Source organism: Cervus canadensis, chromosome 25, assembly GCF_019320065.1.
Source record: "Cervus canadensis isolate Bull #8, Minnesota chromosome 25, ASM1932006v1, whole genome shotgun sequence".
Lineage (NCBI taxonomy): Eukaryota > Metazoa > Chordata > Mammalia > Artiodactyla > Cervidae > Cervus > Cervus canadensis.
Window position 1 is genome coordinate 39,365,273 of NC_057410.1, and position 11,925 is coordinate 39,377,197.

The window sequence follows — 11,925 nt, forward strand, 5'->3', positions numbered from 1 at the left end:
TCTCCCACATTGCAGGTGGATTCTTTACCAGCTGAGCCACAAGGGAAGCAGAGACCCTCCTTAAACATCAGAAGAAATCTCTTGAAATCAAAGGGCCAAAAGTGTGAAGGCCTACTTGAAACAGTGGTAGAAATTCAGGGAAGAGTACCTTCTCCAGACTCCCTGATGGTTCAGTGGCTAAGAATCTGCCTTGTCATGCAGGGGAGGTGGGTTCCATTCCTGGTGAGAGAACTCATATACCACTCGCTGTGGGACAACTGAGCCCTCGAGCTGGTACCAGAAGCTGCTCCTGACCCCAGATATGCTGAGTGTCTCACCGCGAAAGACCGTGCAATCAGTCTTACAGTTTGCAGTGACCGTGGGGGTCTACCCCATCCCCTGCATGGTGCTGGAGTCCCTTTGAGACACAGGACTGAGTTTGGAGCCCTCGTTCAGGACGTGGGATGTCTCCCGTGCTGCCCTCAGCGCAACCCAGGGACTGTACAGGAGCTCCAAGGTCCTCCTCAGTGCCGCTCAGCCTGTGTCTCTGGGGAAGCTGCTTTGGGGGCTTCCCTCATAGCTCAGTCGGGAAAGAGTCTGCCTGCAATGCAGGAGACCCAGGTTCAATCCCTGGGTCGGGAAGATCCCCTGCAGAAGGAAATGGCAACCCACTCCAGTATTCTTGCCTGGAGAATCCCATGGCCAGAGGAGCCTGGCAGGAGCCTATGGGGTTGCAAGAGTCAGACGTGACTGAGTACACACATTTTGCGGCTATTACAGTAGGTCTGTACCAGCTGGGATTCTGCGGAGGACACGGTCCAAGAGGACACGGTGGAATCCTGAGGAAGGGGTGTTCACTGAGGAGGAAAGAGCACTATCAAGGAAGGCCCTGAGAGACATCTTGGATCAAGTGTATCAACCACTGGCCACCCAGGAATGACTTACCCTCCAGGGAGGAACATCCAAGTCCTGCACTGATGGGAAGACTCAAGTTAGGGGCGAGGCCCCAGGTTGGCCCCCACGTCTATGTGAGTGGCTCTTGTCTGGAAGGTTGAGAAGACCCAGTGGTGTTCCGGCAGTAGTCTGGGACATTTTGGAAGGAGCAAGGTGTGGGGGAGCCTGGTGAGAGTGATGCGGAGGCCATAGCTGCCAAATGGAAGACATGGGACCTGACTGCAAAGATTCTGGCCTCTGATCCCCAGCAGTCTTGTTCAGCAGAGGACTATTATAGAGATATCTACCTCCAGATTTTGGGCATATTTCATGTTCAAGACAGCTTGACAGCACGGGCATTTCAGAGAGTGGCCACCACTAGCTTTATAACCATGTGGAGGGAATGGCCATAACCGGCAGGAAAGTACTTCTGGCAATGTTAGCTCCTCTTCACCGATGTTTAAATACAGCAGAGGTTCCAGAGAGTTGGCATGGTGCTCAGGGACCATTCCGGTGACAGAAGAAGAAGTTAGTAGATGTACTGAGGGTGAATGTAAAGGTGTGCAGAGTGGTCGAAAATTAAAACTTCAACAGTTTTGGTGGATTCCCTGCTTCTGTCCTGGGAGGGCTCTTTTGTCTTTACTGTTCTACCAGGGTATGTCTCACATAAGGTAAATAATCTAGAGAGCTTCGTTGTTTATAAATGGGCTTCCCTAGTGACTCCGTGGTAAAGACCCACCTGCCTACGCAGGGGACACAGGTTCGATCTCTGGGTGCAGAAGATCCCCGGGGGGAGATGGCAACCCTCTCCAGCATTCTTGCCTGGGAAACCCCATAGACAGAAGGAGCTGGGAGGGCCACAGTCCACGGGTCACAGAAGAGTCAGACATGACTTAGGGACGAAACAACAGCAACAATCAATTCCATTGCTGCAGCATGCTTGGGATTATCTATATTCTACCTACCATCCTTAAGGGAGTTCTTTTTACCATTTGGCCAGCCCCTGGTTCCTCTCCAGAATACCAACTTTAGACTCGGCTTCTTAGAACAATTCCTGGTACTCACTATCTTAGGTCAGGTTTCCTAGAAGCAGAGATGGGGGTGCTTGAGCAAGCAGTTTATTTGAGAAGTGATTTCATGAAAAAATGAGAAGAACGGGAAAAATGGGCTTTATGATTTCAAATGAAAATGAGCCTCAGCTTGATCCCAGGGGGAGAGCTCTAGCAAAAATCACACCTGGGAGTGGGTCTCACCATGTCAATCAGTCATTGCCAGCAGGCTTTGAGTTGTGATGGTGCTCCCAGGCAAGGATGCTGTCATTTAACCAAGAGCAGGTCTCTCTGGCAGTCGGCAGACAGAAGCCTGCCAGTGCCCCAAGTACCTGGGAGATGAGATAACTGCTCAAGCCCCCAGTGATGACCACTACACCCATATCCACCAGCACCATCAATAGTCTTGAACCTTTAGTCCTTTAATTCTCCAACAATCCTGATAAATGGAAGTAACAAAAGAAACATGCCTGAATATTCATTTGAGGTCATATATTTAAAAATGAGAATTTTCTCATTTACTATTGTTTCTTCCTAAAATAAGACTGATTTTAAAAAGAAAGGTGGGTGATACTAAGATGCTATATATGGTCCATACTGTTCTTGGCTTCATAAATGATTGTAAAATAATGGAGTTACATACCACACATCACATTTTTTTTTAAATCTATCTTTAACAAGACTAAAATGCTAATGAAAATCAACAAGAAGACCAGTATCTGCTCACAGTTTTTCATTCTAAGTTTTGTGATGTTTAGGAAGCTGCAAAAATATTCCTTTCCAATTTGCCATAAGAAACTCCTTGGAGTTATATTGGAGTAACTGAATTTACTTCTGTATAAATAGAAACAGAATACATATTTTATGTATTTCACAAATGCATCAGTTCAGTTCAGTTGCTCAGTCATATCCGATTCTTTGCAACCCCATGGACTGTAGAACACCAGGCTTCCCCATCCATCACCAACTCCCGAAGCCTACTCAAACTCATGTCCATCGAGTCAGTGATACCATCCAATTATCTCATCCTCTGTCATCCCCTTCTACTCCTGTCCTCAATCTTTCCCAGCATCAGGGTCTTTTCCAATGAGTCAGCTCTTCGCATCAGGTGGCCAAAGTATTGGAGCTTCAGTTTCAACATCAGTCCTTCCAATGAATATCCAGGACTGATTTCCTCTAGGATTGCATATATCTCTGGAAATAGTCAAATATTTTGCTGTTAAATAAAATATAGCATTACAGAAAGGATCACCACAGCTACCTATGACGCAAAATTATCTGGTTCACTAACCAGTCAACCAATAAAAGAATTACTTTACCACATGATTTTGCTTCAGGTTCCTTTTGTTACTATTATTTTGCTATCTTAGCTTGAAAGAACTTAGGATTTATTCATATTTACATCGCAATGAAAGGAAACCCACCCAAGTCAGAAATATTTGTCCAAATTCTCCTATGACAGCTTTCAGAATGAATTCCTAATCACTTTGTCAAGTGTTTCAGCAGAGAAAATTAACAGTCTACCTTGAAAGTGGTAGGCTAAACAGGATACTAAGAGTATGCAATATAAATTAAATAGCAAAAAAGAAGAAGGTAGGGTGGGGGGGAGAGGAAAGAAGGGGGAAGGGAAGAAGAGGAAAGAATTAATTTATTTAAAGACATTATATGATGATAATGTCTTTGTTTCCTGTATGTTTATTTTTCTGTTTTTGAACTATTGTTTAATTCTTAACATGAGTATAAAACATTGTTGTTCTAAGTTTATAAATGAAAAAAATGGTTTAGAGTGTCATAACTATTAAATAGTAATCTGGATTCTTACTGAAAATTCTAAACAATCCCCCCTTACTTCCCCTCCCCATTCCAGGATTTAATGATCTGAGTCCAATTCTGTCTTTGCCACTTATGAGGAAGTCATATTATCTCCTTGGGCCTCACTTTCCATCTGGAAAATAACATCTGTTCCAGTTGTATCACGCTGTGATCTTATTTGGTACTAGCAAAGGAGAATGTACAGTTGAAAAACTATTTTTATTATCTCTAGTCTCAAATCAGTGTACCTAGGAATAGTACTTCTGTAATTACTATAATTTTTTATATAATTTCATAGAATTGTGGCCAAAAAGCCCTTATAATACCACTCTGCAATCACCCTGTAAATAAAGACATTGTTATCTCCATATTATAGTAGATTGAGAAGTTTCCCTGGCCACATTTAGAAATTAACTTTAATTATTAAGCAGGCATAAATCTACAAATCAGATCATCCAATGAGGATTAGTGACCACATTTTCTGTAAAAAGAGTTATCATAAAACTACAAAATTTATTTTGCTTATATTTAAGCAGAATAAATCTAAAAGAAAATAGTAAACCTTTATTCCAAAATTTCATTTGTTAAAAATAGAAAAATCCAGAAAACCATGAAAAATTAAAAGTACACTAAAAATCTAGAGATGGCTCTAGGAAACTAGACTATGACGGAAAAGTTCCAACTAAAGGAATCAGTTACACATGGACAGTGAGAGATCTTGGGGAATGAATGCAGTGGGTAGAACATGGACTCTTATGGGGAGAAGTGGGTCCAGAAATGTGTCTGGTGAAGGAAACCATAAGGGAAGGAAAAACCGTGGACCATCCTTAGTGTCCTTTCCAGTTGTGAGTGACTACAGTGGAACTCAAAGTTAAAGAGTGTCGACATATAAAAAGTGCCTGCAGGTCCACAGAAAAGAGATGGCTATGAGTCAGAGTTCTGTTGTTGAAAGGCAGTCCAGTTTTGGCTACTGGCATCTTTTTAGTAATCTTTGATGGCTGTAACTACAAAACTCATAATGCTGAGCAAAACCCACAGCTAAAATCTTACGATTTGTTCAAGATGGTGAGTGAGAGATTTGAAATCCAGCAGCAGATATTACTGGGCTTCCTAGGTGGTGCTAGTGGTAAAGAACCTGCCTGCCAATGCAGGAGACATAAGAGGCGCGGGACAGAGTTGCAAAGAGCCGGACATGACTGAGCGACTGCGCACGCATGGAGCAGTTGCCACTGAAGAATGATTTTATTGTTCTCTCAGCCTCCTGATCCTCAGGACCTCACACTCTTCCCTGGTGGTTCAGACCATAAAGAATCCACCTGCAATGTGGGAGACCTAGGTTTGATCCCTGGGTTGGGAAGATTCCCTGGAGGAGGGCATGGCAACCCACTCCTGTATTCTTGCCTGGAGAATCCCCTTGGACAGAGGAGCCTGGTGGGCTATAGTCCATGGGGTTGCAAAGAGTCGGACATGACTGATCAATTAAGCACACACAAACACAGGCACACACACACACGCATGCTTATACCAAATGATAAATCTGTGTGATGAATTTGTCTGAAGATGCCTACCTTGCTGCTAAAATAACAATTGAAATATCTCTTTAGGCTCTATTACAAGTTATTATTATTAGGGTGGTATATCTGCAGTTAATGCAAGTTGGTACACATGCAGCTATTAATCTGGGAAACATTTACATTATATTCCATTTCAAATATACAGGATATTTAAATGGTCTTCCTGACATTGTATCATATTTCCTCACGTTAAAGGAATTTTAGGTCCACTGGAAATGCTTCCTGCATGAATCGTTCCAAGAGGAATGAAAACAATATCTTTGGAAAAGATCTAGGCTCTACTATCATGAATGACATAATTTAACAAAGTAGTTTTCAGAATATCATCTATTGTCTCAATAGAGCGAATTGATAGCAGACACATGAAGCAGCAACACAAGTTTCCTGAAACGATATTGAGCATTACCTCTTGTATTGAACCCTGGTATTTTTCCCTTTCCTCTACTCTCTTCCTGAGACTCCTAGTGAATAGATATTTAAACACATTCACTGTAGCCTCTGTGTCTCTTTTGCCTTTTTCTATAATTTTCCAAATTTTGTTTCTCTGTACTTCATTCGGGATATTTTTTTCTGACCCATCTTTAATTTTGTGATTACGCTCTAAAGCTTTTGCTAATCTACTTTACAATCTACTTTTTATTTCACCTATTGTAATTTGAGTTCTATTTTTTAATGTTTGTTAACTGCTTTTTTTTTTTTTACAAAAACTTCTTTTTACAGACTTTTTGTGGTGCTGGAGAAGACTTGAGAGTCCCTTGGACAGCAAGGCGATCAAACCAGTCAGTCACAAAGGAAATCAACCCTGAATAATCATGGGAAAAACTGTTGTTGAAGCTGAAGCTCCAATACTCTGACATTGCGAAGAGCAGCTCATTAGAAAAGACCCTGATACTGGGAAAGAGTGATGGCAGGAGAAGAAGGGGGCAACAGAGGATGAGATGATTAGATAGCATTATGACTAAAGGACATATTTTTTTTTTTTATAAATTCCAGGAGATAGTGGAGGACAGAGGAGCCTGGCATTCTGCATTCCGTGGGGTCACAAAGATTTGGATATGACTTAGCAACTGAACAACAAAACAAGCTGAAATTCTCAATCTCATTTATTATTTTTGGAACTTACACATTTATTTCAAACTTTCCGTGATGGTTCTATCATCAGGATCTGCTGTGGCTCGGTTCCTTGTCTCTGCTTCTAGTAGTTATTATTCAGGTCTCTTTTTTCTGAGCTTTCTTAGTATATGCTACATGCTAGGCATCAAATATGAAAAATTCCAGAGCTATTTTGAGGTCTGGGCTTCCCTGGTCTGGGGTCAGATGGTAAGGAATCTGCCTGCAATGCTGGAAACTGGTTCCATCCCTGAGTTGGGAAGATCCTCTGGATCCTCTGGGAGATCCTCTGGAGAAGGGAGTGACTACCCACTCCAGAATTCTTGCCTGAAGAATCCCCATGGACACAGGAGCCTGACAGGCTACAGTCCACGGGGTTGCAAAGAGTCAGACACAACTGACCGGCTTCCACCTCACTTCACATTTTGAGGTCTAGAAGGATACTATCTTTCCCTAAAGAGGATTTGTATTTGTTTTTATAATGCAAATAAAGGTCTCTGAATCCTAGCTTTCAGACCTACAAGACACCAAGATGTTTCTAGACTGAGCTTCAATCCCTGTGAGAGCCTGTCTATTTCAAGTTCACTTGTAAGTTCCCCTTACAGTGTGTGGTCCTTCAGGGTGAGTAACAAATGTCTGGGATATTTACCAGGGACTGGGTATCAATTAAAGGAGAAAAAAAAATCCCCAGAATGAAATAATTCCAAAATCCAGCTCACTTCTCTGGGTTTCTTTCTTCTGAATCTTTGTAAGCCGTCACTGAACTATTAGCTCTTCCACACTTTTTGTTTTCATGTTCCAGTGTTTCCAATCATTTTCAGAACAGGATCAGTCACAGTTGCCTTGTTGTTCTCCTACTTGACCTGGAAACATCTCAATGTATTTAAAACACAAAACTGAGTCAGAAAAAAATAGCACATAATTTTTTTTAAGATTTTTAAATTTTATGTCCTTACATCATCAAAAAAACGGGGACTTCCCTGGTGGTCCAGTGGTTTAGACTCCAGGCTTCCGCTTCGGGGGACACAAGTTCAATCCCTGGTCTGGAACTAAGATTCTGCATCCCACTCTGCACAGCCAAAAAAAAAAAAAAAAGTAGGAAAACAACATCTGTAATTGTATTTTCACAAGTATTTAACTCTGGCAAAGATGATAACACTCACTATGGCCTAAAGAATGTAGTGCTGCTGGACCTCGGGACTTATTAGGGACACCTTAGGCGGCTGGGGCACCCCGAAGCCACATGAAAGACAGGTGGCTGCCCCAAGGCGCAGGAGGAGGCGCGGGAGGAGGCGCCGGAGGACGCGGCCCCGCGTGGCGGAGGAGCCGCCGCTGCTGCAAGCCGCCGGCATCTGTAAGTGGTCCAACGTGCGCTTGGGGTTGGGCTTCCTGTCCATGACCGCCCGCTAAGGGGTCGCGCCTGACCCCCGGTGGATGCCTTTGTGCGCCAGAGTAAGCTGCACATGGAGGGCTTCCGGAGCCTGAAGGTGGGTGAGGCCGTGGAGCTCACCTTGAAGAAGTCCGCCAAGGGCCTGGAATCTATCCGAGTCACCGGCCCTGGTGGGTGTTCTGTATTGGGAGTGAAAGGCAGCCCAAAGGTAAGAATATGCAGAAACACAGATCAAAGGGAGACAGGTGCTACAACTGTGGAGGTCTAGACCATCATGCCAAGGAATGCAAACTGCCACCTCAGCCCAAGAAATGCCATTTCTGCCAGAGCATCAGCCATATGGTAGCCTCGTGCCCACTGAAAGCCCAGCAAGCTCCCAGCTCCCAGGGAAAGCAGCCTACTTTCGTGAGGAGGAAGAAGAGATCCATAGCTCTGCCACGCTCCCAGAGGCTCAGAATTGAGCCACAGTGGGTGGGGGCTATCCTTTTGTGATCAGAAAGCTGTGAGGAGCAGGCATCAATCGGCAGAGTGGAGAAAGTGGGGACAGGGTGGGCAGGGGGCAGCTGGCACTGCCGTATATCTGAGGCTGGAGTCCACAGCATCATCCCCTCTTCCCTCTTGGTGGGAAGAAGGGGTGAGGCAAAGAAACTCCAATTAGCTCTTTCCAAATGCATATGAGGGCTTTGGGGGTTAACCCTCCCTGCATGCTTTATATGAGTCTCCACCCCCAGAATCTCCAGCTTTTGAAAGTGGCCTGGGTAGGGAAGTTGTTTTACTCTTAAAGAAAAATATGGAATAATATTTCCCGTATCAGAGTGTAAAGATTAAGAACAGATTGATGGACCCAACCAACAAGCCACTACATTCCACGGGAGGAAACATCTCAGGGGGGCGGCAGGGTTTTCCTCTTCTCTCCTCATAACCCCCTATTGGGACAGAATGCTAAGAACTGTCCCAAGTAATGGATTATGATGACAGATAAAGGGGTGATCGAGGGAACATCTGCACACTTGCTGCTTCTAAGCTCACTCTCACCCCATTCTGGGCCAACTCAATTTTATTTATTTGCTGCCTTGGGTGACTGTACCTTGGGTCCCACTTTCTCCAGGATGCCAACTGCACTAGCTGTGTGCAAATGACATATCTTGTGCATTTTAACCTTTTTTTTTTTTTCGTAATATAAATATTCTCGTTTTGTATTTTTGTGTATTTTAATCTAAGGCCCTCATTCCTGCACTGTATTCTCAGGTACGTGAGCAATCTCAAGGATAAGTCAGCAGCAGCTCCGGGTCTGCATGGCAGGAATGCTTTTTGTTGCTGTTATCATCAGAGAGAACAATATTTGGAGTGTATAGCCTATTGAACTACCTCATTTTTGCCAATTAGAGCTGGCTCTTCCACCATAGTGTCCTCTTGAAACCCCTCCATCTTCAGTGTTTCATGAGAGACTGGGTTTTAACTGGGTTGCCCCATGACTTGGTCTCCTTCCTACTGAAAGATTGGAAATTGGTCTGAACAGGAAAACGTGGTGCAGAGAGGTTAGGAGAGGCTGGGCCAGGTAAGAAGTGCAGAGAGAGGAAGCCAAGATTAGGCAAAGGTCATCTGTATGTGTGATAAAGGATTCCTGTTCCAGGTCTATGATCCCAGGACTTGCTTTATATACCAGATCCATCCTTCACCTGACTGGGCTAGGCTGACCATGCACAATAGGGGGTGTGTGTTTTATAAAAAATGAAAGTTGGTAAGGAGAGGTTTTTAAGAACAGTGCCTCTGTACTCTTCTTGAGCTGCCCAGGGATGGATATGTGAAGTAAGGACAAGATCTTTAACGATTCTGGGCTTTTCCTCCTTGGCTTCTGGAGAGACCATCAGCAGTGGCTTCTTTGTGGTTCCCAGAGCCAGGGTCCTACCCTGCTGCAGCAGTGATTAGTATCATGGCAGCTAAAGGAGAAAGGGCAGTGGCAGGTGAGGGGGGAGGTTCGTTTACAAGCTGTGAGATCACTGCAGACCTACCTCACTGTGTTGTCACGGGGCAAATGCAATAGAACGCATTGGGTGATGTGTGTCTGATCCTTGTTTCCCCCAACTGCTGACCCCCTCTAGTTATTATATTTGTCTGGGCTTTGTAGGACTTCACAAGTAGCTGATTTGGTGATTGCTAGGTGGCCTAGTTTATGTAAATATAATGTGTTGGTCTTCTCCGTGTTCTTTTGGGGTTTTATTGTTTACAAACTTCTTTTTATATTGAGAAAAATAGCCAAAGCATCTTTGACAAAATGTTCTGCACCAGGCAAAAAGATCTGAAACATAAGCTTGGGGGCCCCTCTTCTTGAAGTTGGGGGGGGGTCTTGAACTACACTTTCTTTTGTGTTCCCCTTCCTCTATTTCCTATTTCAAACAAGATCTGTCCTAAAAGCTAGATTCCTACTCCCTCTTCCATGTTTGTGCCCCCCAAAATAGACCATATAGACCATACGTTTAATTTGTGGGGTATCTGTGATTAAGTGATTTGTGCAAAAATCCTGAAGAAGCTAAGATCTCTCTATCCCTTGCTCCCAATCTCGAGTCAGGTCCATTCCTTGATGTCATTCATGCTAAACAGACTGTTGTATTTGGATGGATCAAGACCAACTTTAATTTCTAATCCAAGGGTAGAGAGGAGCAATGAAGGGGGCCTTCCGTGTAGAAGGTGGGGCTGGGAGACCACGAAAGGAAGGATGAATGTATATCCACGTCACTCAGGAACTTTTATGCAGGTGCAAGAAACTTGTGTCAAAGTAGCCACAAGATTGTTTAATAGCAGACGGATGAATGTAACTCCATGTTTACTGCTAGAAACCAAAGCTTTGTATGAAATCTTTGGGCAGTGTTTATTTGATGGCTGATTTTGCTGTGCCAGTTACTTCCTTTCCCATTTGCTATCATTTTGTAGTACACACGCTGACGCTTTTCCCTTCCCTTTCTTTTCCTTGGGAATATACAATAAATAAAAATTTAATGGTATTGAAAAAAAAAAAGAATGTAGTGCTGCTGACATTGCTGTAGCAATTTACACTTTGGAGATGTATGTATATAAACGTGATATTTAGTGCTCTGACAGTAACACGAAGGTCAGTTGCATACAATGGCCCTGCATTATGTTAGAGCTGTGAAAATACTGTAGGAATATATTATATATTTTATTATCTGGCTTAAAGTATCATTTATCTGGAACACCAAAGTAGGTGGTGGTTCAATTATTTAACTGTATTGAAATCTGAACATATATAATACATATTATTATTTTGAAAAGGCTAATTTTTCAGTATTGATGCTTGGTTGAATCCTCAAAGGAGTGGCTAACTATCTTTTGGTTTGCACTAACTTTATGGTACTTCAATTCAGAAATTATATTAATTTTTTAAATGGATGAACTATTACCTATAAGGGCTTCCTTGGTGGCTCGGAGGGTAGAGTTCGCCTGCAATGCGGGAGACCTGGGTTCGATCCCTGAGTTGGGAAGATCCCCTGACGGAGAGCGTGGCAACCTTCTCCACTTTCTTTCCAGGAGAATCACCATGGACAGAGAAGCCTGGTGAGCTTCAGACCATAGGGGTGCAAAGAGTCGGACACGACCGAGCGACTAAGCATATCACCTGTAAACTGTTCTATTCCTTCACTTAAACGCATGATTGTATAAAGTAAAATATATACATGTGATATTGAAATTCAATGGCAAGGTACTATGTCAGAAACCACTGATTGATATAAATCTTTCATTAGAAATTAGGCCACAGATAATAAAATGGCTAAAGTTCTGGCGGGCTACAGTCCATGGGGTCGCAAAAGTCGGAAATGACTTAGCGACTAAATCACCACCACCAAAGTTTTGAAAGGAATGAGATCATTAGAGCGGTTTCATTATAGTTCTGTGGATTAAGAGCACCACCTCGTGGTCAAAAATATTTATGCTTGTCTCTATGTGCTGTGGGCTTAGTTGTTCAGCTGTGTCCGACTCTTTACAGCCCTTCGGACTGTAGCCCAGCAGGCTCACCTGTCCACGGGGGTTTTCAGGGAGGAATACTGAAGTGGGTTGCCAT

The 11,925-nt window shown here is 43.4% G+C and overlaps 1 pseudogene; it reads left to right on the plus strand.

Moving 5' to 3' along the window:
* Positions 1 to 1,368: 1,368 nt before the first annotated feature.
* LOC122427189 lies at positions 1,369 to 8,308 on the plus strand (annotated as a pseudogene).
* Positions 8,309 to 11,925: the final 3,617 nt, after the last annotated feature.